This window comes from Cupressus sempervirens, chromosome 10, assembly GCF_028749045.1.
Source record: "Cupressus sempervirens isolate cs-2001-9-10 chromosome 10, ASM2874904v1, whole genome shotgun sequence".
In the NCBI taxonomy this organism is placed as follows: domain Eukaryota; kingdom Viridiplantae; phylum Streptophyta; class Pinopsida; order Cupressales; family Cupressaceae; genus Cupressus; species Cupressus sempervirens.
In genome coordinates, this window is record NC_143127.1 from 744,114,418 (window position 1) to 744,142,303 (window position 27,886).

The following is a 27,886-nucleotide window of genomic DNA, read 5'->3' on the forward strand; positions in this document are numbered from 1 at the left end:
ACAAGTAAACATAGTCAAGGGCACTCTAAGAAATTAAGTCTTGCAATGCACTAGTGAGTTCTTTTAGAAGATACCATAGGATACTATCAAAATAGACCTACTAAAAGAAAGAATTATGGTTGTACATATTGATGAATTTGGTTATAGGCTTTGGGATTTTGAAAATTGTAAAATCATAAGAAGTAGGGATGTCATATTCAATGAGAAAGTGTTGGACAAAGATCTGTTGCAGCATCATGAGAAGAAAGAAAATGATTATGTAGTGTTGAATGATACTCCAAAATATAATGTTCTAGTAGTTCCTCATGATCTACAAAAACCACAATAACAAATACCACACACCCCAGTGAATGTTGGTTAACAAGGCTAAGTAGACCTCTAGAAAGATTTTCTCCTTCTTTGTATTCTATTTTACATAGTGATGCGGGTGAACTTGAATATTATGATGAATCTATGTAGGTGGATACAAAGATTCAAAGGGAGTTTTCAATGAAAGAAGAAATGAACTCTTTGCTGGAAAATCAAACATGAGATTTATGCAAGTTGTTTGCATGTAAAAGGGCTTTACAGAATAAATGGGTTTACAGGTTGAAAGAAGAGGATGAAGGTAAGACAAGACTTAAAGCCAGGTTGGTTGTAAAAGGATTTGCATAGAAAAAGGGCATTGATTTTGATGAGATAGTCTCTCATGTTGTTAAAATGACTTCTATTCGTACTATTTTAAGTATTGTGGCTATTGAATATTTGCATTTGGAGGAACTTGATGTTAAAAGGACCTTTCTTCATGGTGATTTGGATGAAGAGATATATTTGGCTTCGGGGGTGGTTCCCCTAAAAACCCCTATGGGGGCATTGCCCCTTGACCCCATCTTGTATTGCAACAATGAGCACACTTGGGGCACTGCCCCTTGATCCCATATTGGGGGCACTACCCCAAAACCCCCATAGAAATAATCTAGGGAGAAACCACACTAAATAAACCTTCGAGTCTTATTAAGCTTCACATTACAACATAATTGATAACATCTATAAGTAATATTTGTGTTGATGAGTAAATTATTTTATGAAGATATCTTAAAGGCATTTGTTTTCAAACCCTAGATTGAAATGACATCAGTAAGAGAAATGTTGAAAGGTAGTAATGCTCAAATTGTGAGGAATGACCAATGTCTCCACCAAATTTTAGAGGTGGTTGTTGAGAAGACTAAAGATAATATTAGTGCCCTCTCATTAATTCCACCCAGAGTTTTAACTATTGAGGATGTAAGATCCTTCTATCTATGTAAAGTAGGAGAGATTGGAGACTTCAAGATTAGGATAGCTTATGAGAAGCTATGAAACAATGAAGTATTAAAAGAAGAAAAAAAAATCATTGATGAGAAAGGGCTTACCTATGCCCTAGGTTCCCAAAGGTTTTTGAGGTTGAGTGGATAAAATTTGTGTTGAGTTGCATGCATGATATGAAGATATGGTTACAGGGTGGACCAATCAAAATCAACAAGGCCATAATATATCAAGTGACTGGTTACCCTACCTTGGATAGACCAAAAATAATAAGAAGTACAACAAGGAATGAAATCGAAAAGCTAATCAAAGTCAAGCATAATGGTAGAGGGATGTTAATGGATAGGATTGAAGATCCTATAATTGACTTTGTAGCTTGTGTGATAGCACACAAGTTCTACCAATCTAATAGAACAACATGCCATGCATTGCAACAAACTTGGGATTTAAAATTGTCAATGAGGGTCATACTTATGACCTTTCCAAGTTGCAACTACAACAACTAATGGAGTTCCTAGAAGCAATCAAGAAAGCAAAGAACACATCATATTAGTTCGGGTCTTTATTATTATGTATATTTTTTTATGTACAAAATTCATTTCCTACAGCTAGAAGAGTACCATGGAATAGGAGCTGACCTTCAATGGAACAATTAAACAACTTACTTAATAGGTTTGGGGGAACTTTTGAGGCTATAATGGATAATTATTTTGAAGAATTCAAAATTAAAATGAGAAATGGAATGAGGATCTCTAATTGATCGTTGATAAGTATTATGAGGAGATATGTTTTGTAGTGGACACAGATTGTGTGCATGCCTAGGAAAAAATAACAAGGATTGCATAGTTAAGGCCTATGCCTTATGAAGTAAATGTTGACGAGATTACAATAGTAGTGATTGCAGTTTTGATTGAAGATGTTGATGCAAATGTTGAGCAATTTGGTATATATGAGACCATACTGGCAAAACTATCTACAAAATCAAGTATGCATAAGGCAGAAGAGACAAGAAAGAGAAAGAGTCTTGAGGATAAGGACAATAAAGAAGGGGAAGGATAAAAAAACCCTACTAAGGCCAATGAAGGAAAAGGAAAAGAACTAGTTGTTGCCAAGCCTAAGGCAACAAAGTAGAGGAAAGTAATAATTATTGATCCTAAGGTAAAAGCTGATTTTAGTAAAGATGTCCAGAAGGTTCTCACACCTTAGAAGCCAAAATTAAATATCATTACAAGATCAAAGATAGCTTAGCCCCTAGTTGTGAAAATGAAAGGACGTCCATCAAAGAAGAGACCGACTAGCTCACCAAAGCCAAATATACAAGAGAGGACAAGGAGGAAACTAATCGTAGCACAAGAGGAGGAAGATGATGAAGAGATCGAGTCTAATGATTTGAAAAAATTACAAATCATGAAAAGACTCCCTCCAATGACTATGGATCAGATATGTAAAAGAATTATAGAATCATAAAATTTTGCAAGATTCAAAGATATTACTTATGATTCTTTGAATAATGATGATCAAGTTAAACCTGAAGAAGCTATGATAGATATGATGATTAAATTTAGATGTACACCCTTGAAATTGGGAGATGGATTTCCAACGGGCTTTTACAAATGAATAGATGCTAAATGGAAATGGGCACTATCCACAGAAAAGAAAATAAGAGAAACTATGTTGGCACAAGCTATGCCATATTTAGGGAAGAAACATGTGTCTATACCCCTTAACGATTCTATGAAGAAATTTATGCCAAGAGATAGGGCATACAAAATTTTGAAGAATAAAGCTCATGAAGTTGAGTGTGTCAACATTCAGGTATGGAAAGAAGTATTTGGAGTGCTTACTCCAACAATAGAGACTAGAGAAGAAGGAGATGAAATTGAATTTGAAGATTCATATAAGGAAGAAGTTGCTAACCTAATAGAAGAAATCAAGCAACTAGTGAAAAAATGTTAACAAAAAGAAGTTGTCACCATCAAAGATATATCTAGAACACTTCCAAAAAATCAAAATGTACTAAGGAAGATATGTAGAGTCTAATGTTAGACACAACTTTACCTTGTATAAATCCATTTTTTTACAAGTTGTAGATTATCCAAAGATTAAGAATGTTAAGATTGGTAATGTAGAGGTTACATTAGTTGTAGAGGATACACGTGTCAAGAAAAAAGGCAAGGCTATAATTATGTTTTCACAAATAACTTGTATGCCTATTCCTCAGACAAAAGAGAAGTAAGAAGAGGTTAAAGGCACAGAGATGGCAGTAGAAGAGGTGACACTAAAAGAGTAAGAGGCTTCACTAGCTTTTATACATGTACCGAGTCCAAAGCCTACAAAATGATTAGAAAGAACACCTAAACAATAGGTGAAATCGGCTCAAGGGAAGCAACAATAGGTGTTGAGATCAAGTGAGAAGGGGAAAAAAGTACAAATATCACTACTCAATGATACATCATCACGTTCTCAAATTTTGACTCAATTAGAAGAAGAGGTAGATGATTCAATCAATCTAGATGAGGTAATTACTTTAGCCATGTATGACTTGAATAATTTGACACTAGAGAAAGTGCAAGAACTACAAATCTTGTTGATCCACACGGCAAAGAAAGAATAGCTAAGGAGAGAGCACAAGAAGAAATAGGTATTGCATATTGTTGGAGATATTTTTGTGAATGCATTTGGCATAACTGACTTGGATGGTCAACATCCAATTTTGGATCAGTTAGTGTACATAGTTGAAAAAGTTCAGACATAAGATATAGAGACTAACAATAAATTGATGTAGTGGTCTGAAAGAATATTTGAGCATAAAGCATTAGCAAAGGTCTTTCATGAACTAGTAAATAGACAAGCAAAGCTTTCTAACCTAGTTACACAATTACAAATAATTTTGAAGACTATTCATTCATTATACTTGAAGGTTTGTGATGTTGAGACTTTTACACTAGAAAATCAATGTTCTATTACATGTTGATATGAGAGTAAAGTATTATTTCATTGGGCAAGAATGTAAGTTCAAACTCACTTTTATACAATAAGCTGACATCTAGTCACTAGAGTTTAGTCGAGCTCATGGCTAGAGATAGTGAAATAAGGAATAAGTTAATATTAATTCAATTTTAGTTATTACCTCATTTGGAAATAATTTTGAAAGAAGTGTTGATTGCACAAACTATTTTGAAGGACACACATTTTTTACATATTGAAGGTCTAATTAATCTAGTTGCCAAGCTATAAATTTAGTTTCAAGTTTTGGAGAAAATAAAGGACTAGTGGAATAAAGGCTATGCAAACATTTTGGCAAGCTATAAACAATTTTTTGATAAGCACAAGCTAACCCTAGTAGCCCTAAGCCATCAATGACAAAAAAGGGAGAAATTTATTGAGAAATGAAAATAAGGGGGAAATGCAGAATGGAATGACAACAAAGAGGAAATACAAATAGAAATCAGATGTCATAGCATCAGATTCAGAATTTTATAGATTTAGATTCTAGTCTCAAGGGGAGTATTTTTTAACACAATGAATATTCATCACAAAATGTTTTTTCCACTAATGTCAAAGGGGGAGATTGATGATATCTGAAACTATGTTTTGTATTAATGTCCAAACACTTAGTCATTTACTAGGAAAGATTGAGTGGTCATCAGTAAGACTGAGTCATCTTGTAAAGATTGAGCATATTAAATGTCTTGTTTATTTTGCATTACATGTCAAGCAAGTCAACGATTGTCGAGCACCCCAGTTGAGGCCAAGCACATACGTAGGCCAAGCTATTATAGTAGAGACTGAGTAAATTGAAAACATATTTTTCAATGAGAAAATAGAGAAGAAAATGTATGTAGAAGTCGAGTGCCAGTGTAGATGTTAAGGATGACCAATTATCGGCACATTCAAATGTCGAGTAGACTAGTTTTTGTCATATGAGTTTGTAATTGCACAAACAACTATGTAAATTGTCTTGGTCAAGTTTTATATGATATTTAAAGTTTTTAGAGACAATTAAGATGGATATTATGTGCTATTGTAGAAGGTAATGATCCCAAGGAAGGTAAATCAACCAATTACAAAATTAGAAAGAAATGACAAAATAAGATGAATTGTAAACCATTGATTGAGATCTATAACTTTCAGAGAATGATGAATATGTGTGTGTATGTGTGTGTGTGTGTGTTTTTGTGTGAGTATGATGATAAGACAAGAATATGCAAGTGAAGAAGAAGACAAGGAAAGAATAGAGCAAGAAAGGCTAAGTCTAGAATCAGATCAGACTAGGGAAATCAAAGTAGTGAAGGACTGAATGGAGATATCATGTTAAGAGAACGGATCAATACATTGTATAGAGGAGATCAAAAATTAGCTTACAAAGTAAACTGAGGATTAGGTATTGAATCAATTTTGATAGGATTGAATTAGGAAAAATCTCTTAACCGAGTGTTCTTAACTAGTCTATGTAAACCTCCCAACATAGTGCTTACTTAATTGTTAGTGTCAAATCCTTTAACAAGGTAGGACTTAATACTCTTGAAGCTTTTAAAAGGGTGAACCCCTCATAGGGTAGATCATATATCATGATCAAACATTGTAACCCTATAAGGTTATCTTTATTGTTGCAACAATTAAGATTTGTGGGTTTCATCCCCATCCCAATTTTACCTTCACATTGAAGTGTTTCTAGGTAACCAAATCATTTGTGTTATGTGTTGAATCTTTTATGAATATGATGTATTCATTTACATTTTAGCATTAGAATTTTAATATTAGATTTAAGACATGAGATGAATTAGGTGTGAGTTCAGTAATTTTTTTTTTGTAAGTAGAAGTTTAAGATCTTGATTCATCCCACCCCACCCCAATATCTTGTTTCCCAATAATCCTTCCAATAGGGACTATGTGGGGCTATGGCTTAGCCTCTTTACACTACTCACTTATGCGTGGTGTCTATTCCTTGGAGGCTAACCACCTTACACAAATAAGGAGTAAGGCACATGGTCTTGTATGGATGACCTGTTAGTATATGAGGCACATACACCATCAAGCCACTAAGTATGGATTTGATCATGGATTATGGTCATGTATTAGATTTTCAGATGTTGATTTATACTATGGACTCTAGATATGGATGAGACTAGTATTATACCCTAGAGTGAGAGCTTTTGTAGAGTGAGGACCACTCCTGACCCTTGTGATATGATACCCATGTAATGTGGTTTTGTGTTTATGTATAGGATACACATTTAGTATGTTTATTATTACACTAATTTAACATAAAATTTGATTTTAAATAAATAGATATTTGTAAATATTGCTATTTAGAAAGAAAAGAATGTGATTGAAGTTCTCAATTGAATGATATAGAATGTATTAGTGAACTTATTTTCATTTTGGTAAAATGTAATATCACTTTGTGTGTGGGAAATGTGATGTTTTGAATGTTGCTAAGAATAAATCACTAGTAAAGTGGGAGAATTAAACCCTTACTTCTTTTATGCGAGAGATAAATTAGGATTCTAACTTTTAAATTCTAGATGTTATTATGGGTCTAGCATATAACATTGACAAAGTTGTGAATTAAGATGAGTTTGCCTATTTTGATTCAATATATTGTGTTCTCTGTTAAGAGCATACCATATTTAAAATTCTTACAATGCAATTAGCATATCATAGTTTTATTCTTCCCTTTACTTTTTATATCACTAAGCATCATTACTATTAAGATTAAGGAATTATATGAGTGATTTAAACATACTATACATGGTGAAGACTATAAATTCTTATTTTGTCATCCCAAGGGATTTCTACCTTAACTTTTGAAGTACTTTATTAAAGGAAAGGATAATTTAAAAATGTGAATTAGTTTGTGTACTATAATTTCTAAACAAGTATATGTGCCAATGGTCCTATGTGCATTTTCACTAACATAAGCAGGATCTAAGAATGAGAATAATGTCCCCCAAAAATGGAAACTTCTAGGAGGAAGTTAAATACAAGGGGAGGGGGGTGTAAGTGTTGGAAATATGGCTAAGTAGGATAAGTTGGTATAATGTTAAAGTTTAATTTTATGGAAACATATACCTTATGTGGAGAAGGCACCATGTATAGATGAAGTTTCCACAGTTAGGCATGGCAAGCTATCTAACTATTAGATAATGCAACTGGTAAAACATACATAATTTTGGTATGCAAAGTTAGTAGAGGCATAATTGGAACGTGCATCATTTGGTATAGATATTACATAGTGTCAAGATGATGTATGTTAGAGTGCAAGTCAGTAGGATAGTGTGAAATGAGTTATGGACTAAACACCAGTAAAGACAATGTACATGACAAAACATAGTATATTAGAGAAATGTGAATTATGTGTTAAAGAATTATTTTGGTTATAGAAAAATTACTTAACTAATTAGGGTTAACATCTTAGATGTTAATCTTAAGAGGGAAAGATTTAGTTTTGCATTTTACCAAACATGTGAGAGCTTGAAGGATGACTTGACAATTTTGTTTAAGTGCAAAGGTATAAAGGAAAACTTATAATGTGTGAAGTAGCATGTGCACGTCTAAGCATTGAAAGTGATATGTAAAATTATGTGAAGGATATATATATATATGATATGAAAGCTATATATAATGTGAATTCTAATATATGATCAAAGATATGAAAAATATCGCAAGCAACAAGCAAGAGGTTTTTGTATCTATCTCTTTCTATAAGGAATAATATTGTTTATTGCATGTTTGGGCAGTGGGCTCATCTTGCATACAATTCTTTAGCACCCACCATAGGTTTAGCACCCTAAGTCTCTATTTTCTTCTTTTCCCCTTGGTTTTGACCTTCTAGGTTAAGGATCCTAATAGGGGAAGTAATTATCCCCTACTCTCCCATATCACCCCCTTTCTAGAATCTAAGGTATTTGTCTCGGTGTTAAAAACATCTAACACATAGGATGACATAGGACTATCTTGACCCCAACCAATGTCCTATTCATTCTTTTCTTCACTAATAATCTGTTCCTCCTCCTTCTCTTCATACCTTCTCCTCTTGACTTTCCTTTTGGGTCTAGGGCCTTCTTTCTTCCTAGAGTAATAGTAGAATCAAAATTAGTAAGTTTCTTCTTATCAGCTAAGGTAAAGGGCTCTTTCTCTCATAGTCTCTTACTAGACCTATTTTTTCCCTTCTTGACATTAGCTCCAGTATTTTCCACATCTAACACCTCAATTTTCTCCATTTTAACCTTCTTAATAGTGGCATAGGGCTCCTTATCATCCTAGGTTTTGCAAAAAGAGGGATGAAGTTTGGGCAATATCAATAATTTTAAGTAGGAAAGGGGACAACCTAATAATTTGAGGGTTAATTCCTTTTTGTAATTAAATAGGAGAAAAATTAAGGCTTGGTAGTATATAGTGAAACTCATAACCTCTTTTCTCTTTTTGTAAATATTCCAAATCCATTCTTCCATAGAATGTAATAATAGGTAAGGAAAAGAGATACATTCCCTATTCATAAAATGGTTGAGAATGGGAAAGTGGTAATAGTAAATCACCTTGTACATGTGTTCCATGGTGATGTATCTCATAATTACATAACATACCATATCATAGGGTTTTGGAAGCTTCTAATGAGAAAACCCATCACAAAAATGAACAGAAACCTTACTAGGTTGATTTTTTTTACCAAACTTGTTTCATTTGCGACCCTTGACTACTTCCTCTAGCTTGTTACTTTTCCTTTTGAATCTAGACCTTTAGCATTCATAATAAAATCCTTGGTAATTTTAAACAAAACTCCATTCATAGTCACCCAACAGTTCTTCCAAGAGTTGACACACTTCCTAAAAACCTTCTCATCATGGCCTTCAAATCACTCCATAAATAGAATTAGACCACCTTTCGGCAAGTAAGTCCAAGCATCCTTATCTTTCCTATTGACTTCTTCAATCTTGGGTGGCTCAATCTGAGCATTAACACTCTCCATGGTTTCTTCCTCCCCAAGCTCAATCACCAAATCATCCACAACTTCCTTCATCTCCACAACCATGCTACTAGAAAGCCCAAGAAATATGCATAGAGACCAAATAATAAAGCATTTTCTTTCCTAACGACAAAACTTGTTAATAAAGAGGGCTATGGTGTTTTAATTACACCTAAGTTTTTTGCATGTGAAGGTGGAATAAAAAATATTCTCCTCATGACACCTCATCTCCTTTCCATAACCTTTCCTTGAAATATGGTCGTTAAGATTTGGAAATTCTCGTCCTTTGGGATTGTAAAATCTTATTCTAAATTGTGCCTCAATCTATAGACTTGTGCTTAGCATGAAGGGTCATAATTAGGATATTTATTGAAAAGGTTACCCAATTTGAAATCCTCATCACAAAAATCCCCACCTTATGAGGCATCATCATAAAACTAACTCCCAAAAACCATTTATTTAAAATGGCCATCATTACTTTAAAATATTTCCTTTTTGAATGAGTGATCAAAAAATTGTCAGTAGATTGTACTCCCTTTCCCAAGTGTGGTGATTGATGACCCCATGTTTTCCACTTGGTTCGATTCTTGGCACACATGCCATATACTGGTCTTAAAAAAACTATTTAGTAGTACTTGAGCATCCTTGATAATTTTTATGGCCTACTAGCTCATCTTGTGAATACCTTTAATGGCCTCAATGATAAGTAAGGAATTTCCCTCAACCACTAATTTTTGAATGTCCCAATTAATAGTATGCTCTCCAACTCCCATAGAAGACACACAACTTCTACCTCATTGCTAGACATTTTTCCATAGTTACATACATAACCCTTGATGCAATTTTCTTTTTTTCATCTCAGATAATTCCCTCGGCAACTGCCAAATCATTTCTCCCAAATCCATCAAAATTAAGTTTCTACCACTTTGGGGGAGGGGGGGTGGGAGGTGGGCTGACTTCCATTTAGTACCCTCCATTTTGAGGGCCTTTATGTTATCCATTTTTTCTAATAGATGAAATATGTACCACACCTCTTCCCATCTCATGTCTAGTTGTGTTGGAGGGGGGTGAGCAAGGGGGGAGGGGGGGCGGATGCTTCCATTTCCAATTTAGAGTACATTCCCTAGTTAGGCCCATATTTATTCTAAAGACCACCTCCAGAGGTAAATTTATCTCTGAATATATGGTTGCGCCACTCTTTCTACATATCCCAAGATATATAAGAGTGATGACTTCCCATATCTTTTTAATAAGGTAGTGATGTGAGGGACACTTCCAATTTAAAATGAATTGTTGAACATCAATATTCAAGACCCAAGAAATCCCCATTTGATTAAATAACTTCTTCCATATCTAAATAGAGTAAGATAAATGAATTAGGAGGTGAGAGGTAGTCACCATCTCATAATCACACATCACACACTAATTAACCATCAACAAACCATGTCTTTGTAGGTTTTCAATCATTAGGATACTATTATGCATAATAGACCACTAGGAGAAATTAATTTTGACTGCCAAACATGCCTCCATTCCAAGGAGCCTCCTTCCCCAACAATGCTGTAATAGGTCAACTTCAAACTCAATTCCTCCTAATATTTTTCATCCCAAATTACTTTTTCACTATCTAATAAGGAAGGGATACATTCTTCTTTTAGGAGGTTCCCCAGCTCGTCATAGAGCACTTTCTCTCCAAAAGGTTGATATTTCCCATGTTGAATTATTTCCACTTTCCATTTTCAATATAATTGACCACCTTGATCCTATAGTTAGCCACCCCATGATTCTTTGGAAAGAAAAACTTAGTGCAGGTTAGAGGAGAGTCCCTAGTCCATATATCTTCCAAGGGCCTAACCAAATTCCCATCCCCAATGTTCCATTTGGTCCCTCCTATTAAAAGCTTCCTGCTCTTGACAATATTATTCCTAATCCTTGATCTAATCGAGATACTTTCATTATATCAAACTTGATTAAAAGACCTTCCATATAGATATTTTTCTCTCATTATTCTACACCATTTAACCAAATCTTGGCCAATCTCCATCTTATTTTAGTCATGAGATCTATATTTAAGTCCAACATTCTCCTCAGGTTCAATTCCCCATGAGATTTTGGTTTGCACACTTTCTCCTAGCACATGAGACTCGTTTTCATTTTTTCCTCCATAGCCACCATAGAAAATTCATCTAATTGTTTTCCTAGAGGTCTTTGAAATAAAGAAAAAAATTAGACTAAGATCCCCTAAAGTGAGGTAGAAATGAGTTGAAGTTTCCTAGCACTACTAAGCACCCTATCTTTGCAACTTGCCAACTTCATGTACATTCTTTCCAGTATTGTATTCTAAAATTAATGGGTAACTTCTTTCACAATGAGAGGTAGACCAAGATAGGTGTCACAAAGGGATACCACTTGATAATTCAGTTCCCTTGTTATCCTTTATTGAAGATCCATCACTGAGTTGAGGAAGTATAACTTGTTCTTCTAATAGTTGGCATGTTGTCCAAAGACCTTTAGATATTGGTTCAAGATTTCCTTCTAGGCCTTGGCTTCCATTATAGATGACAAATAATATAGAAATGTGTTGTCAAAAAATTATCACAACACCTTCGATGGTAGAGTTGTGGTCAATTTATCTCCCATAATATTTCCCTAACCAGCCATATAAAAGAGGTTTCTCCCAAGAATTTCTTCCACCATAGGAAATAAATAGGGTGACAAAGGCCCCCCTCATTGAATCCCCATCAAATTTTAAAAGAATTCCTATGGGTCTCCATTGGCTAGAATTGATAATTGAATTGTATTAATCATTTCCTCAATTAAAGAATTGAATCTCTCCTTAAAGCTAAAATTTCCCAGAAGTTTTAGTAAAACTTATCTCCTAACTTTATCATATGCTTTATAGATATCAAGTTTCATAGTCATACTTGGATTTTCACTCCTCTTCATAGAATAGAGAACCTCATGGGATGTTATAATCATGTCCATAATTTGATGACTTGGAATAAAACCATTTTGGGTGGGCTAATAACTTTATATGAAATAAGCTTAATATGATTCACCACCACATTCGATAGAATCTTTTAAATGCTATTTCATAAGCTAACTAGTCTAAACTCCACCAATCAAGAGGGTTTTCCAATCGTAAGATGAGAATAATATAGGTCTAGTTAAGCTCTTTAAATATTCAACCATTCCTAATAAAATCACATGCAACATGCACCACATCATATTTGATGATATCCCAAAACTCTTGAAAAAGGTTGGGGGATATCCATCTAGTCTTGGAGCTTTAAGTGGTCTAGTTGCAAAAAATCCCTCTCTAACTATCTCTGCAGAAACTCTTCTAATAAAATCTTGATTTTGTTTATCCTCAACAACTGGGTTGATGACCTCCAACAATGCAATTTCTATATTTTGATTCACCTGCGTTAGAGGGGATTGTAAATTTCTTGGAAGTACCTAGTGGTCCAAGGCCCAATATCTTCCTCATTAGAAAGTTCTACATTGCTACTATCAAAGACCTTTAGGATGGTGTTCCTGTTCTTATGCTTAGAGGTCGATCAATGGAAGGAAGTTGTATTCCTATCCACTTCTAGAATACTTCTTCTCTCTTAGTAAATTTCTTCCATTTTCCTTAGCAAACTTGTTCCTTCTCATGAGTAGCAAGAGATAGGTCACCCTTTTCCCCTTCCATGCTAAATTCTAGTTTACCTTATATCTCCTTATTCTTCTTGAAACTATCACCAAAGGATGTCCTATTCCAAACCACAATCTCTCTTTATCATATTCTCTAGTTTCTTGGCTATGTAAAACATAGTCATACCATGTAACCCTATATTCCACCATTGAGTAAAAAAATCCCTAAATTAAGGGTGGTAATGCCATATTATCTCATACATCAAGGGTTTCTTCCTATTGAAGAACCTACTTGGATAATTAAATAGGAGCATAGAGTGGTCCAAAATAGTCTTGGGGAATGCTTGAAGAGAGGTGTAAGGAACAATGTCCTAATCAGTCGAGGAGCACTCTTGTTGGAAACTGCAATTGGAACAATTGTTATGTTGTCATGGATGTCAAAGCTTATTGGAAAGATAGTTTTCCATCTAATTTTTATGCTATATCTAGATGATTGATGAAGAGGATTTGAGAAGTTGGACATAACAAAATCACCTAGAGGAAATGTTGAGTTATGAGAGGAAACTAAAATAGGTAATTTATTAGTTATACTTTGACAAGATAAAGTTTTTTTTTAATCATGTTATAAGTGAAGAAGATGGCAGTATTGAAGCCTTGAAGAAGTGATCAAATATTGACCAAAAGCATAGGCTTGATCGAGGAAAAGAGAAAGAGATTAAGGAACTTGAAGTAAATATTGAGAGATGCTAGTGTTGGCCAAGCCTTAGTATGTGTCGAGTAAAAGTAGTGTCAATCAAACATCAATATTGACCAAGTGCCAGTGTATGTTCTGAGTAGAAATGATAGTAGAAACCGAGTAACCTAGGGCCCATTTGGCTATGGGAATAGGAATAGCTATTCTAGAATACTAATTTTAGAGTAGAAAATGGGGGTACATATTCCTATTCTCTATTTGGTTTAGCTAGAATTTGATGGGGAATTCGCAAACCCAAAAATTTATGTTTTCTAAAATAAATAAAACTGGAATAGGAATACATATTCCAATTCCACCTATTTGGGTGGAATTGCAAAACCTCATTTTTGGGCCAAAATTGGAATATGTATACCTATTTAATTTTTCATTCCAATTCTAATTTGGTGCATCCAAACGAAGAATTCAAAATTTTAAGAATTTGCATATGCTTATTCCACTTGTATTCTTGTTGCCAAATGGGCCCCTAGTGATGATTGAGTGTTGGAACACAATGTTGGCTAAGGGACAACAATTAATAATTTATGAGGAAATCATGACTTCTAGCCAACACAATTGATTTCTTGGAATATGGAAAGCATGTTAAAGATCATGAATGATGAGCTTGATCATTTATATCAAGGGAAAACATATTTGTGTATTTCTATGCATGGATTCAAGGTGAAGTTTGGAGAAGTTTCTAGAAGAGAAAAGAAGAGATGAAATGTTGGAAGGATTCGAGGAATCTAATCTAAACCTAAGATCTATGGTGATGTTTAAGAAGAAAAATATTAGAATTGCCTATTTAAGGAGGTAAAAGGACTAATATTAACAATATAATCAATGCTAGCGAAGACCTAATAGAGGTTGGAGCATTTTTTTATACTATTTATTGGAAATCTTAAGTAGGAGGCTAAGAAGAGTTATGAAGAGGCAAAGAGTGATTGCTTGAAGGGGTTACCAAGTGAATCAAAGACACAGATGAAAATGAAGGAGAATCAATGGATCATCACATGAACTGAACTCTGATATGTATTTGCAAAATGAGTTGTATTTTTTATATCAAAATCTACTATTACTCTCTAACCATTATATCCGTATTGAAATTATTTAATCAAAGTTGACCTAGTAATCATATGTAAATCATTTAATCAAGGTGACATTGTAATGAAATATTCTAAAGTCCTCTAAGAAGACCATTCCAAACATGGTGATTAAATCCTTTAACAAGGTCATTTAACATTATGTATTGTAACTTTTAACAAGGTTGACTCCTAACAAAGCTCACTTTAGAAGAGTGAAAGATTGGTGACATGTTATTGGTGGTTTTTCTCAAATTGGGTTTCCACATTAAATCCTACTATCAAAATTTTTTGGATGTTATTTGTGATGATTCAATGTTAATATTTTACATTTTGCAAGTCTATAATTATTATGATAGTAGATTGCTAGTTTATGTTATTGATAATCTTCTATAGAGACTAGACTATTGAATGATCAGATCTAGATTAGTTAAATAATTTTATTTTTCAATTAGTATATATGGTTCTTGAATAACTTATTCACCTCCCTCCCTCTGAATTATTCTAAACATTCTCACAATATTTATTAGAGCATTGGTGTTTGTAAATAAAAATTTGAATCTACTTGAGGCTAAAGATCAAGATGTACAAAAAGGAGGTGCCAAGATTGAACAAAGAGAAATTTCCTGCATGGTAGAGTTTGATGAGACTGTATCTAGTTGGAATTGGAGATGGTGTGATATACTTTGTGGATAATGCATATAAATTATTTCTCTAGTAGCTCAACAACTGAAGGAGAAGCAAGAACACAATCAAACTATGTTGGAGATTGCATCATCCCTAAGCTATGTTGAGTTTGATGACATAAAAAATTGAAAAAATAACAAGAAAATGTGGGATATATTGCAAACCATCTATGGAGGAGACAAAAATGTCTTGAGGGGAAAATTAGAGAGCTTAAGTGTTAATTTTGATGAAATGAGAATGATCAAAGCTGAGAACATTGTCCAGTATTGTGGAAGAATCAAAGAACCTATAAATGCCATAAGAGGAAAAAATGGAAAGATTGATCATGAGACTATAATCAACAAGGTATTGAGAACTTTACTTCCTATTTATACTATTAGGGCTTATGCAATGCAAGAATTGAGATTTACTTTATGTTATAACCTAACTCTAGAAGGTGTGATTGGTAGAAAATTTTATTTTTAAATGTCAAATTTTGATAATTTCACCCCTACTACTATTGCATCTACTTTTAAATCATGACTAGTTCTTAGAAAGAAAGGAAAAGGAAAATATGCAAAATGTTATAGAGATATTTCTAATGATGAACCTGATGAGCTTGAAGCACTAATGGCAAGAAGACTTCTAAGAGGTAGAGGAAAATTAAAAGGTAAACTTTATATAACCTATTTTTCATGTAACAAAGTTGGACATATTGTTTCTAGATGTCCTGATAATGAAGACAAGGATGATAAAAGGGAAAATAGGTACAAAGGAAAAATAGATGACCAAGACAATAGGAGAAACAATGAATACAAAGAAAAAGGTGAGAATTATTGTTACATTGTTGAAAAAGAAACTAATAATAAATCTAAAAGTAATGATGAAGAAGTTGTCTATGTTTCTATGAAAGAAGATTTTAATGAATATGAGAAAATTGCATTAATCTCATATGTAAGAAAATGTGATAGATGGATAATTGATAGTGGTTGTTCACATCACATGACTAGTGATAAAAGTAAACTTGAAACCATGGAGCCATACAAGGGAATTTGTGTTAAATTTGGTAATGATGCACCATGTCTTATGAAAGGTAAAGGATCCATACAATTGACTAATAAGATCAAGTGTGATAATGTTTAATGGGTTGAAGGATGTAAATTTTTTTTGAGTGTTTCTCAGTTCAAAAAATCAATATACATAATTGAATTCCATCACAAGAAGACCAAGATATTTGATGCTACTGGTGGCCTAATTGCAAGTGGTGATCAAACTAGAGGTAACTTGTTCTATCTAGATTTATCTGATGAGATATGTTTTTTTGCACAATATGAAGATATATGGTTATGGCATAAGAGGTTATGCAATGTGAACTTTGATAATTTGGTAAGCATTAGTAAAATGAAAAGACTAAGAGGATTTCCAAAATTGAAGAAACCTTATAATGCTATATGTAAAAAATTTCCATTGGGAAAAATGCTAAAGTTTCGTTTCAAGAGCAAGACATATTCGTCTAATGATATTTTGGAACTAGTTCATACTAACCTTTTTGGACCCATTAGTGTTCAAATCTATTGTGTAGATAACTATTTTATTTTATTTGTTGATTTGTATTCTAGGAAGATGCTTGTGATGTTTTTTAAAGAAAACTATGATGCTTTTCAGTTATTTAAGTGGTATATGGTCAGAGTTGAAAAGGAAATAGGTAAGAGTCTAAAGTGCTTGAGATTTGATAGAGGTGGAGAATTCATCTCTAATGAATTCAATAGATTCTGCAATGATAGAGGAATCAAAAATTAGATGCCAACCCCTGGGACTCCTCCCCAAAATGGAATAGCTAAAAGGAGAAACAAATCAATTATGGATTGTGCTAGAACATTGATAATAGAGAAGAATGTGTCACATAAATATTGGAGAGAAATTGTAAGTACAATAGTCTATACCTTGAACAAAGTGCAAGTAAAGAAAGGTACAAATGTTACACCTTTTGAGTTTTAGTATGGATATGCACTTAATGTAAAGTATTATAAAGTTTTTGGAAGAAAATACTATATACTAAAAGATAATAGAAATGGGAAACTTGATGCTAAAAGTGATGAAGGCATATTCCTAGGATATTATACTAGGATAAAATCTTACAAGTGTTTGAATTCTAACACTAAAAAAGTTGTGAAAAGTGCAAATGTGAAAGTTGATGGATATGAAAAAAAGAATGAAGTTGAGTGCTAGACAAAACCTAAAGATTATAGTAAATTCATATACATGAATGAAGGTGATCCCTACACCTTGCTTGACAGAGAGAGAAAAGATTCCCACCAACAACAAAATATGAATGCCAAGTTGCATAAACAAGTTGTTGAGTAGCAAATTAGAGGTTTTGAGCAACAATAAAATGACACCAAGGTACATGTAGAAGAAGACAATACGAACCAAGAAAAACCTAAATAAGAGAGACAAAATGAACTTGAAATAATTTTTCAAGATGAGCCTATAGATGAAGAATGAAGAAAATAAAATTTATTAGAAAAGTATGTGACAAGATACCATGCACTTGAGAAAATCATTGGAGATTAAGAATCTAGAGTTATGACAAGAAAAAAACTGAGTGAGACATGTCTACTTAGTGAATTTGAGCCCAAAATAGTGAGATATTCTTTAGACAATGAAGATTTAAATTCAAGTAATAAATGAAGAAATTGAACAGATAGAGAAGAAAAAAACTTGGATACTAGTACCTAGACCCAAGGACAAGAATGTTATTGGAACAAAGTGGGTATTCAAGAACAAGTTCAATGAAAAAGTTGACATCACAAGGAATAGGAAACAAGAAGGAATTGAATATGGGGAAAATTTTTCCCAGTTGCAAGATTATAAGGAGTTAGAAAACTACTTACCTATTCTACTTATAAAGGATTTATAGTGTACCAAATGGATGCAAAATTTGTATTTCTAAATGGAATACTAGAAGAAGAAGTTTATATTGAACAACTAGAAGGATTTGTTGAACCTAGGAAGAAGAACATGGTATGTAAACTACATAAGGCTCTATATGGTTTGAGATAAGCCCCTAGAGTGTGGCATGAGAGGTTGCACAATTATTTGGTGAAGATTGTATTTGCTATAACTAATGATAACAACAATCTATACTTAAAAATTGGTAGTAACAATGAGATATTTTTATCTAAAATATTTGTTGATGATATCATATTTGGAGGAAATTAAGCATTATGAAAATCATTTGTAGATGAGATGAAGAGAGAATTTGAAATGTCTATGTTTGGTGAGATAAAATTATTTTCTAGTTTACAACTATATCAAATAAATTAAGGTATCTATATTACACAATCAAAAAATACCAAGGAGATACTAAAAACCTTTGGAATGGAAGATTCAAAACCAATTAGTACACATATGGTCATAGGACATAAACTATCTAAGAATGATGACTATTGATGTGAACCAGATATTGTATAGATCAATGAGTGAAAAACTACAATATGTTTTTCACAACATACTTGATATTGAATTGGTAGTTGAGATTTTTACAATAATTTTTGCAAGTCCTAAGTAAAATCACATGATGGAAATGAAAATGATAAGATATCTAAAAGGAATAGAAGACTATGTCATGTATTACAAGAAGAATAACAACTTTGAACTGAAAGTATTCATTGATTTAGATTTGGTAGGAAATGTTGATGATAGAAAGAGTTCAAGTGGAGAAGATTTATGTTGGAGTACTTAAGAATAACTAAGGGCGGGGGGGGGGAGGGGGGAGGGGGGGTGTGAATTAGTTATACAAGGTCCAAATGTATAAATAAAACTTTTTATATCTTAGTGAACCCATAGAACATTCATACTCATGCATGCATCCATAAGATTCTGAAATCACTTAAAACTTGTAGGTTACTATTAAATCAACTTGCAAAAATGTAAACATGAAACATAATAGATTCATTAGCACACTTGACACAATGATTTACATGGAAACCCAATTTGGGAAAAACCACCAGTAACATGCTACTCTTTTCACTCTTCTAAAGTGATGCCCTATGAAAGGCCAACCCTATTAAAGGTTACAATACACACTATTAAATGTGACCCTATTAAATGATTTCAATCAACCTATTAGGAGTGAGCCTTGTTAGAGGACGTTAGATCATTAACTTGGAATTACACCCAGTTAAAGGATTTAAAAATGATTATTAGATTAACCTTAATCCAAAGGATTTACCCTAGAATGATAAAATTGTTAGAGTAATAGTAAGGATTTGATCTGATATAACTTACAACTTTATTTGCAAATTATAGATCATTTTTCAATCCTCAATTTTGCTTGGCCTTCACACATTGCAGTTTTGATAGCTTGTTCACCCTTCAAGCATTGATATCCTTAAGCCTTCTTTCTTAGCATGCCAATGTAGTCTCCTCTTAGGTCACTTAATGAAGTAGAGCCCTTGACTCCTCATCTTCCTTTGGTTCTCGCATCCATTTCTCTTTGCTTCATGACCAACCATTCTTATAAATAGGAAATTAAGATATTTTGCTGCTCATTTTCCATCATCTAATTTAGGGTTAAGATAGATTAGGTAGGATACAATGAATTTATCCCACATTCCATCTCTCTTCTAGAAACTTCTCCTAGAATCTTTTTTGAATTTTCCTAAAAATGGTTTAACTTGAATTCTGTGCCACTAACTCATCATCCTTATCTTCCACCTAGTTTTTACAATATAAGAAAACAAAATTGTTAGCTTAGATTCATTAAATCCATGATCTTTTAAATAATGTAGCAACTTGACATTATCAACCTTCTGATGCTTAGCACATACTGCGTTTCTTGACATCCACTATTAGATTACTCAGCACTAACTAAAGTTTACTGGTGCTCAGCATTAGCTAAACTTTACTCAACATCCACTATTTTGTTCAACATACACTAGAATGAACTTTTTCTTGGCTTTAACTAAATTTCTTGTTGGCTTGCACTAACTTTTCTCAACACCTACTATCCACTCGATCAAGCTTGATAGAAAATCTTTTTGTAACTTATTCTTCTAAGCTTTCATAGTGTAACCAGCCTTTATAACCTTAAGTATACTATCAATGCATCATGTCATCACTATCTTAACTAATCATTGTACTTCATTACATAATCATAACTCAACTTTTCCTCTAGGTGCTATTGTTACATCTTTTGATCAAGTCCTCTTCATCAATCAAATAAGTGATAGTACTTAAATCATATAAGTAGTTGTCTTACTAGCAAATAGCAGGTTTGACATCAGTGACAAAACAATGATTGAAACACATAGTCTTCTTCAACAATCTCCTTCTTTTGACTAAACTTTAACAATCTCCCTCAACAATGATCTTTTTGATATTTTTAATCTCATCTCAACAATCTCTCTCTTTGGCATTGATGGCAAACCAAACTGATCAACCAAGTCACCTAAATGGTAAACACCTTGTTCAATCAAATTGAATAGGTTAAAAGAGTAAGATAATACCAAAAAGAAAATAATTCCTTGTATTGGAATCTCCCATTCTATCAACCACTTCCATCTTTTGAATAGGTTACAAAAATTATTGCTTATAACTCCCTCTGATTATGATGTATCTCCCTCTTACTAAGTAGATGTCAGAATTTCTCCCTCTTTCTTATATTCTTCTCTATCTCTTTCATCATTCTTGTGTTCTCCTCTGATCAATAGTTATCTCCCTCTAAGATCAGTAACTCTCTCCATATTTTTCAAAAATCTCTTGATATCTCTCTTTGATGATGATTAGTTTAATACTCTTTCTCCCTATGATGATGATCAGTTTAACTCTTTCTCCCTTTTTCACAACAATGCCAAAGACATATGCAAAAAACTTGTCATCTTAAACATGCAGATATAGACTTTTTCAATTTCTTTAGTTTCTCTCTCTATCACCTTTCTTGTGACTATTTTGAAATTTTTAGCTCTTTAATTACTTTAGGAAATTCCAAAAGCAAGATCCTTTGCATCAATTTGTAACATATGAAATTAGCTTGTTTTATGTAGAGCACTCCTTGCTACTTAGTTAGCCTTTCATAGGGGTATCACCCCTATTTTACCTCTTAGATACTCATGAGCATCCTTAGGTAATGCTTTTGTGAAGATATTAGAAATTTTCTCTTTTGTGCTAAAATATTCCATCTTCACCTCTTCTTCTTGAACTAATTCTCTTAAGTAATGATACTTGATTGCAATGTGCCTAGTCTTCGTGTGCATCACTAGATTATTTGATATATTGATAGAACTTGTATTATCACAATAAAGTATCATAGATTCTGTGATTTCTTCCTTCATTCCTTTGAGTAATTTTTTGATCGATACAATGTTTGTGCAATTTATAGTAGCACCAACATATTTAGCTTCAGTAGTAGATTATGAGGTACAATTATGTTTCTTACTAGTCAATGTAACTAGTCTCTTGCCTAATAAAAATGCTCCTCCACTTGTGCTTTTTTCTATCATCAATATTTCTAGCCCAATCAACATTAGTGTAGGCTCTCAATTCAAATTTCTCATTCTTCTTGTAGTATAGACCAAACTCTTTTGTTCCTTTTAGATACCTCATTATTCTCTTTACAACCATTAAATGGTTCTCCCTAGGATTTTTAGAGAATCTTGCAACTATCCCCATAGATAATGCAATATCAGGTCTACTATGTACCACATGTTGCAACTTTCCAATCATAGACCTATACAATGTTTGATTCACCTAAGCCGAATCATCATTCTTTGACAACTTAAGTCCTATCACCATAGGTGTAGTTACTAGTTTGGAATCGTCCAATCCAAAAGTTTTCAATATTTCCTTGATATATTTTGACTGAGTGATGCATATACCATATTACATCTGATGTACTTGCAATCCCACAAAGAATTTGATTTCTCCAAACATAGACATTTCAAATTCTAGTTTCATTTGATTCGCAAAATCTTTACATAAAGCATCTTGACCTCCAAATATGATATTATTGACAAAAATTTTAGATAACAAAATACCTTTGCCTTTTTTTGTCTTTATGTACATATTGTTGTTATCATCAGTCCTTTCAAATCCAATCTTCACAAGATATTTATGAAGTCTCTCATACCATGCTTTTGGTGTTTGTTTCAAACCATATAGAGCTTTGTGTAATCTACATACCATGTTCTTATTGTTAATATGAACAAATCCTTCTGGTTGTTCTATGTAAACTTCTTCCTCTAACATCCCATTTAGAAATGTAGATTTAACATCCGTTAGATAGAATTTGAATCCTTTATATGTAGAATAAGAAAGTAGAGTTCTTACATCTTCCAATCTAGAAATAGGGGCAAATGTCTCTCCATGGTCAATTCCTTCTTCTTGTGCATATCCCTTGTAGATTAGTCTTGTTTTGTTCCTTGTGACTTCAAAATTTTCATCTAGTTTATTTTTGAATACTCACTTGGTGCCAATCACATTTTTTCCTTTTGGTCTAGGAACTAGATTCCATGTTTTTTTTTTCTCAATTTGTTCAATCTCCTCTTCTATGGCTTTATCCCAATCTATATCTTCTAATGCATCTTTTATTGATTTGGATTCCTTCATGCTCAAAAAACATGTATTATTTCTCAATCTATTTCTTGTCTTTGTTCTAGCATCTTTATCTCCAATGATTTGAGTTGTAGGATGATGTCTTTTGACATATTTGGAAAATCTTGGTTCAATTATGGTTTCTTCATTTTTTCTTTCAGCATTAGATTCATTGTGTGCATCTCTGTTAGGTAATTCAACATCCCTTTCATGTACATTGATCTTAGATCAGAATGTGCATTGGCTTCATTCTGTAACTCAACATCTAAATGTGACTCAGTTCCTAAATGCAATTCGACATTCATGGGATGTGACTCGATAGTCATTGAAACTTGCTGTTGGTTTGTAGCTTGATTTGTAGCATCTTCTTCAATAGGCATACCTTCATAAGAGTATAAAAATTATTTGTATTCTTCTGGTCCTTTCATAGGTTCAACCTCATACATTTTTGTATATTCATCAAAATTTACATTGGCGCTTTCCACAACTTTATTAGTGTTAGTATTCAAACACTTATAAGCTATACTTCTTGTGGAATAGCCTAAGAATGTACCTTCTTCACTTTTTGCATCTAGTTTCCCATTCCTGAATTCTTTAAGAATACAACATTTTCTTCCAAATACCTTAAAATATTTTACATTGGGTGAGTATCCATACCATATTTCAAAACGTGTTGAATGAGTACCTTTCTTGACTTGTACCTAGTTCAAGGTATAGATAGTTGTACTTACAACTTCTCTCCAGTATTTCAAAGAAACATTCTTCTCCATCATGAGTGTTCTAGCATAGTCTATCATAAAGCTATTTCTTCTTTCAACAATTCCATTTTGTGGAGGGGTTCTAGGTGTAGATGTCTATCTTTTGATTCCTCTATCATTGCAAAACATTTCAAATTCATTTGATGTGAATTCTCCTCCTATATCAAATTTCAAACACTTCAAACTTTTACTATTTCCTCTTCAACTCTTGCCGAGTACCACTTAAACATTTGAAAAGCATCAGATTTCTATTTCAAAAACATAACTATCATCATCCTAGAATAATCATCAACAAATAGCATAATGTACTTATCTCCTTTGTAGCTTTGCACATTAATTGGTCCACACAAATCCGTATCAACCATTTCTAGTATTTATTTAGAGGTGTAAGTTTTGCTCTTGAAACTTGACTTTGTCATTTTTCCTAACTGACATTGTTTGCACATTGTATTGTCAAGTTTCTTCAACTTAGGAAAAACTCTTAACTTTTTTCATGTTACTAATACTAACCAAGTTATCAAAGTTAACATGACATAATCTTTTGTGCCACAGTTACAACAAGACAAGTGGCATCCTGTATATCAAGATAGAATAGATTACTTTTAGTTTGATCACCTTTTCCAATCAATTTCCCATTTGTGTCATATATCTTAGCAATCTTATTTTCAAACTCAACCTTACATCTCAAATTATTTAGTTGTGACACACTCAACATGTTATAGTTAAGTCCTTCAACATAATAAACATTGTCACATAAAATCTTATCTCTGGGTTTTTAAGAACCTTTTCCTTTTATCAAGAATGGTGCATCATTACCAAATATTACACTAATCCCATCATAACAATTTAAGGTAATGAACTTACTTTTGTCTCCAATCATGTGATGTTAACATCCACTGTCAATGATCCATCTATCATTCTTGTTCACACAAGTTACAAGTGCAACTGCCTCATCTTCATCAAATTCATCCTTTATTGAAACATATACTACTTCATCATCATGTTCATCATATGTTTCCTCTTCAACAATGTAGAATGAATTTTTGCATTTTTCTTTATAGTCCTTGCTCTCTTCATCTCTTCTATTTTTGTATCTGTCATTTCCCTTGTAGTTTTTCTTCTTTGGACATCTAGCAGCAATATGACCAACCTCATTGCAATTGAAACAAATGATAGGTAACTTACCTTTGAACTTGCCATTACCTTTGTGGAATCTTCTTGCCGATAGTGCTTTAAGTTGTTCAACACCCTTCTCATTTATATTACTATCACTAGATACAAATTTCTTCTTTTTCTTCTTCTTCTCATCAAGTTCCTTCAATGACACTTTGGCTTTGAAAGTAGATTCAATATTCTTAGCTTTGTAATTATCAAAGTTAGATAGCTCAAAAGTAGTGAGTCTACCTACTACTTCTTCAAGTGAAAGATCACTCCCTGGTATACATCTTAGTTCTTAAATGGTAGAGACTCTAATAGCATAGATAGGCAGTAGTGTTCTTAAAACTTTACTTAACACAATATCATCATCTAATTTTCTATTAGCTCCTCTTATTGCATTAACTATTTCTTTTATCTTTGCAACATATTGAGAAATATTTTCACCTTCTTCCATTCTCATTTCATCAAACTTACCTCTGAGACTTTCACCTTTGGCTCTAAGAACATTGGTGTCTCCTCCATAGATGGTAGCTAGAGCATCTCAAATTTTCTTTGCATTGTCAAGGCCTTTGATATCATCAAATTTGGCATAACTTAGGGCAGAGGCAATCTCCAACATTGCCTGATTGTGTTCTTTCTTCTTTCTTGTAACCTCAATAGTTGGAGCTCCAACAGGATCAACATGCTCAATGGTAATGGTAAATTGTGCACGATCTCCAATTCCTTTAAGGTATAACTTCATCAAAAAATTTCATGCAAGAAAGTTATCTCTATTGAGCTTTGATACTTCTTCTTTTGACATCTTGATCTTTGTGCTTTTAGTACCTTCAAACTAGTCTTCTTTAAGCAGATGACTCTGATACCAATTGTTGGAATACTTTAGAATAACTGTGAGGGGGGAGGGTGAATTAGTTATCCAAGGTCCAAACATATAAATAAAACTTTTTAGAGCTTAGTGAACCCATAAAACATTCATACTCATGCATGCATCCATAAGATTATGCAATCACTTAAAACTTGTAGGTTACTATCAAATCAACTTGCATAAATGTAAACATGAAACATAACAGGTTCATTAGCACACTTGACATAATGATTTATGTGGAAACCCAATTTGGAAAGAACCACCAATTAACATGCTACTCTTTTAACTCTTCTGAAGTGATGCCTTATGAAAAGCCATCCATGTTAAAGGTTACAATATACACTGTTAAACGTGACCCTATTAGGAGTGAGCCTTGTTGGAGGACTTTAGATCATTCACGTGTAATTTCACCCCATTAAAGGATTTACAAATGACTATTAGGTCAACCTTAATCCAAAGGATTTACCCAAGACTGATACAATTGTTAGAGACTAACAATAAGGCTTTGATCTGATACAACTTACAACTTCATTTGTAGATTACAAATCACTATTCAGTCCTCAATTTTTTTTGGCCTTCACACATTGAAGTTTTGATAGATTATTCACCCTTCAAGCATTCATATCCTTAAGCCTTCTTTCTTAGCATGCTAATGTAGTATCCTCTTGGGTCACTTGATGAAGCAAAGACCTTGACTCCTTATCTTCCTTAGGTTCTCACATCCAACTCTCTTTGCTTCATGACCAACCATTCCTATAAATAGGAAATCAAGATATTTTACTGCAAATTTTCCATCATCCAATTTACGGTTAAGATAGATTAGGTAGGATACAATGAATCTATCCCACATTCCATCTCTCTTCTAGAAACTTCTCCTAGAATCCTCTTTGAATTCACCTAAAAATGGTTTACCTTGAATTCTATGACACCAACTCATTATCCTTATCTTCAACCTGGTTCATACAATCTAAGAAAACAAACTTGTTGGCTCAGATTCATCAAATCCATGATCTTTTAAATAATGAATCAACTCAGCATTATCAAGTTTTCGATGCTCATCACATACTGTGTTTCTTAACATCCACTATGAAATTACTCGACACTGACTAAAGTTTATTGGTGCTCGGCCTCAACTCAATTTTACTCGACATCCACTGTTCTATTTAACATACACTAGAATAAAAAATTTCTCATCTTTAACTGACTTTCCTCTCAGCTTGCACTAACTTTTCTTGGCACCTACTATCCACTTGGTCAAGCTTGATAGACAATCTTTGTGTAACTGATTCTTCTAAACTTTCTTAGTGTAACCAGACTTTGTAATGTTAAGTATATTATCAATGCATCATGTCAACACTATCTTAATTGATCCTTATACTTCATTACATAGTCATAACTCAACCTTTCCTCTAGATGTCATTGTTACATTTTTTAATCAAATCCTCTTCATTAATCAAATAAGTGATAGTACTTAAATCATATAAGTAGTGGTCTTACCATAAAATAGTAGGTTTGACATTAGTGACAAAACAATGATTGAAACACAATGTCTTCTTCAACAATCTCCTTCTTTCAACTAAACTTTAACAATCTCCCTCAACAATGATCTTTTCAATCTAATCTCAACAATTTATTTCTATAACAGAGACTAATTTCATGGACAAGCAAGAAGCAAAACTGTATTGTTCAATCAACAACTAAAGTTGAATATGTGGCAATTGTAGTGAATTATTCAAACATCATGTGGATCAAGCAATTAGTGAAAGGGGTGAAGGAAGAAATCATTGATCCTTTTATTATCTATTGTGATAACACCAGTGCTATAAACATATCAAAGAATCTTGTGATGCACACAAAAGCTAAGCATAATGCTACCAAGTATCACTACTCGAGAGAGTTAGTTCAAGAAAAAGAAGTAAGATTGGAGTACGCAAACACTAAGGAGAAAATAACTAATATTTTTACTAAGGCATGATGCACATAAGTATCTAAGAGGTAAGTTAGGGGTGATTCCCCTAGAAAAAAGATACTTAATCTAAGATGGAGCTTTGCATCAAATGGGTTGATCATAATATATTACATGTTGATGCAGACAATCCTACTTTTGGAGCTTCCTAAAGTAGTGAAGGAAGAAAGAAAAAATGT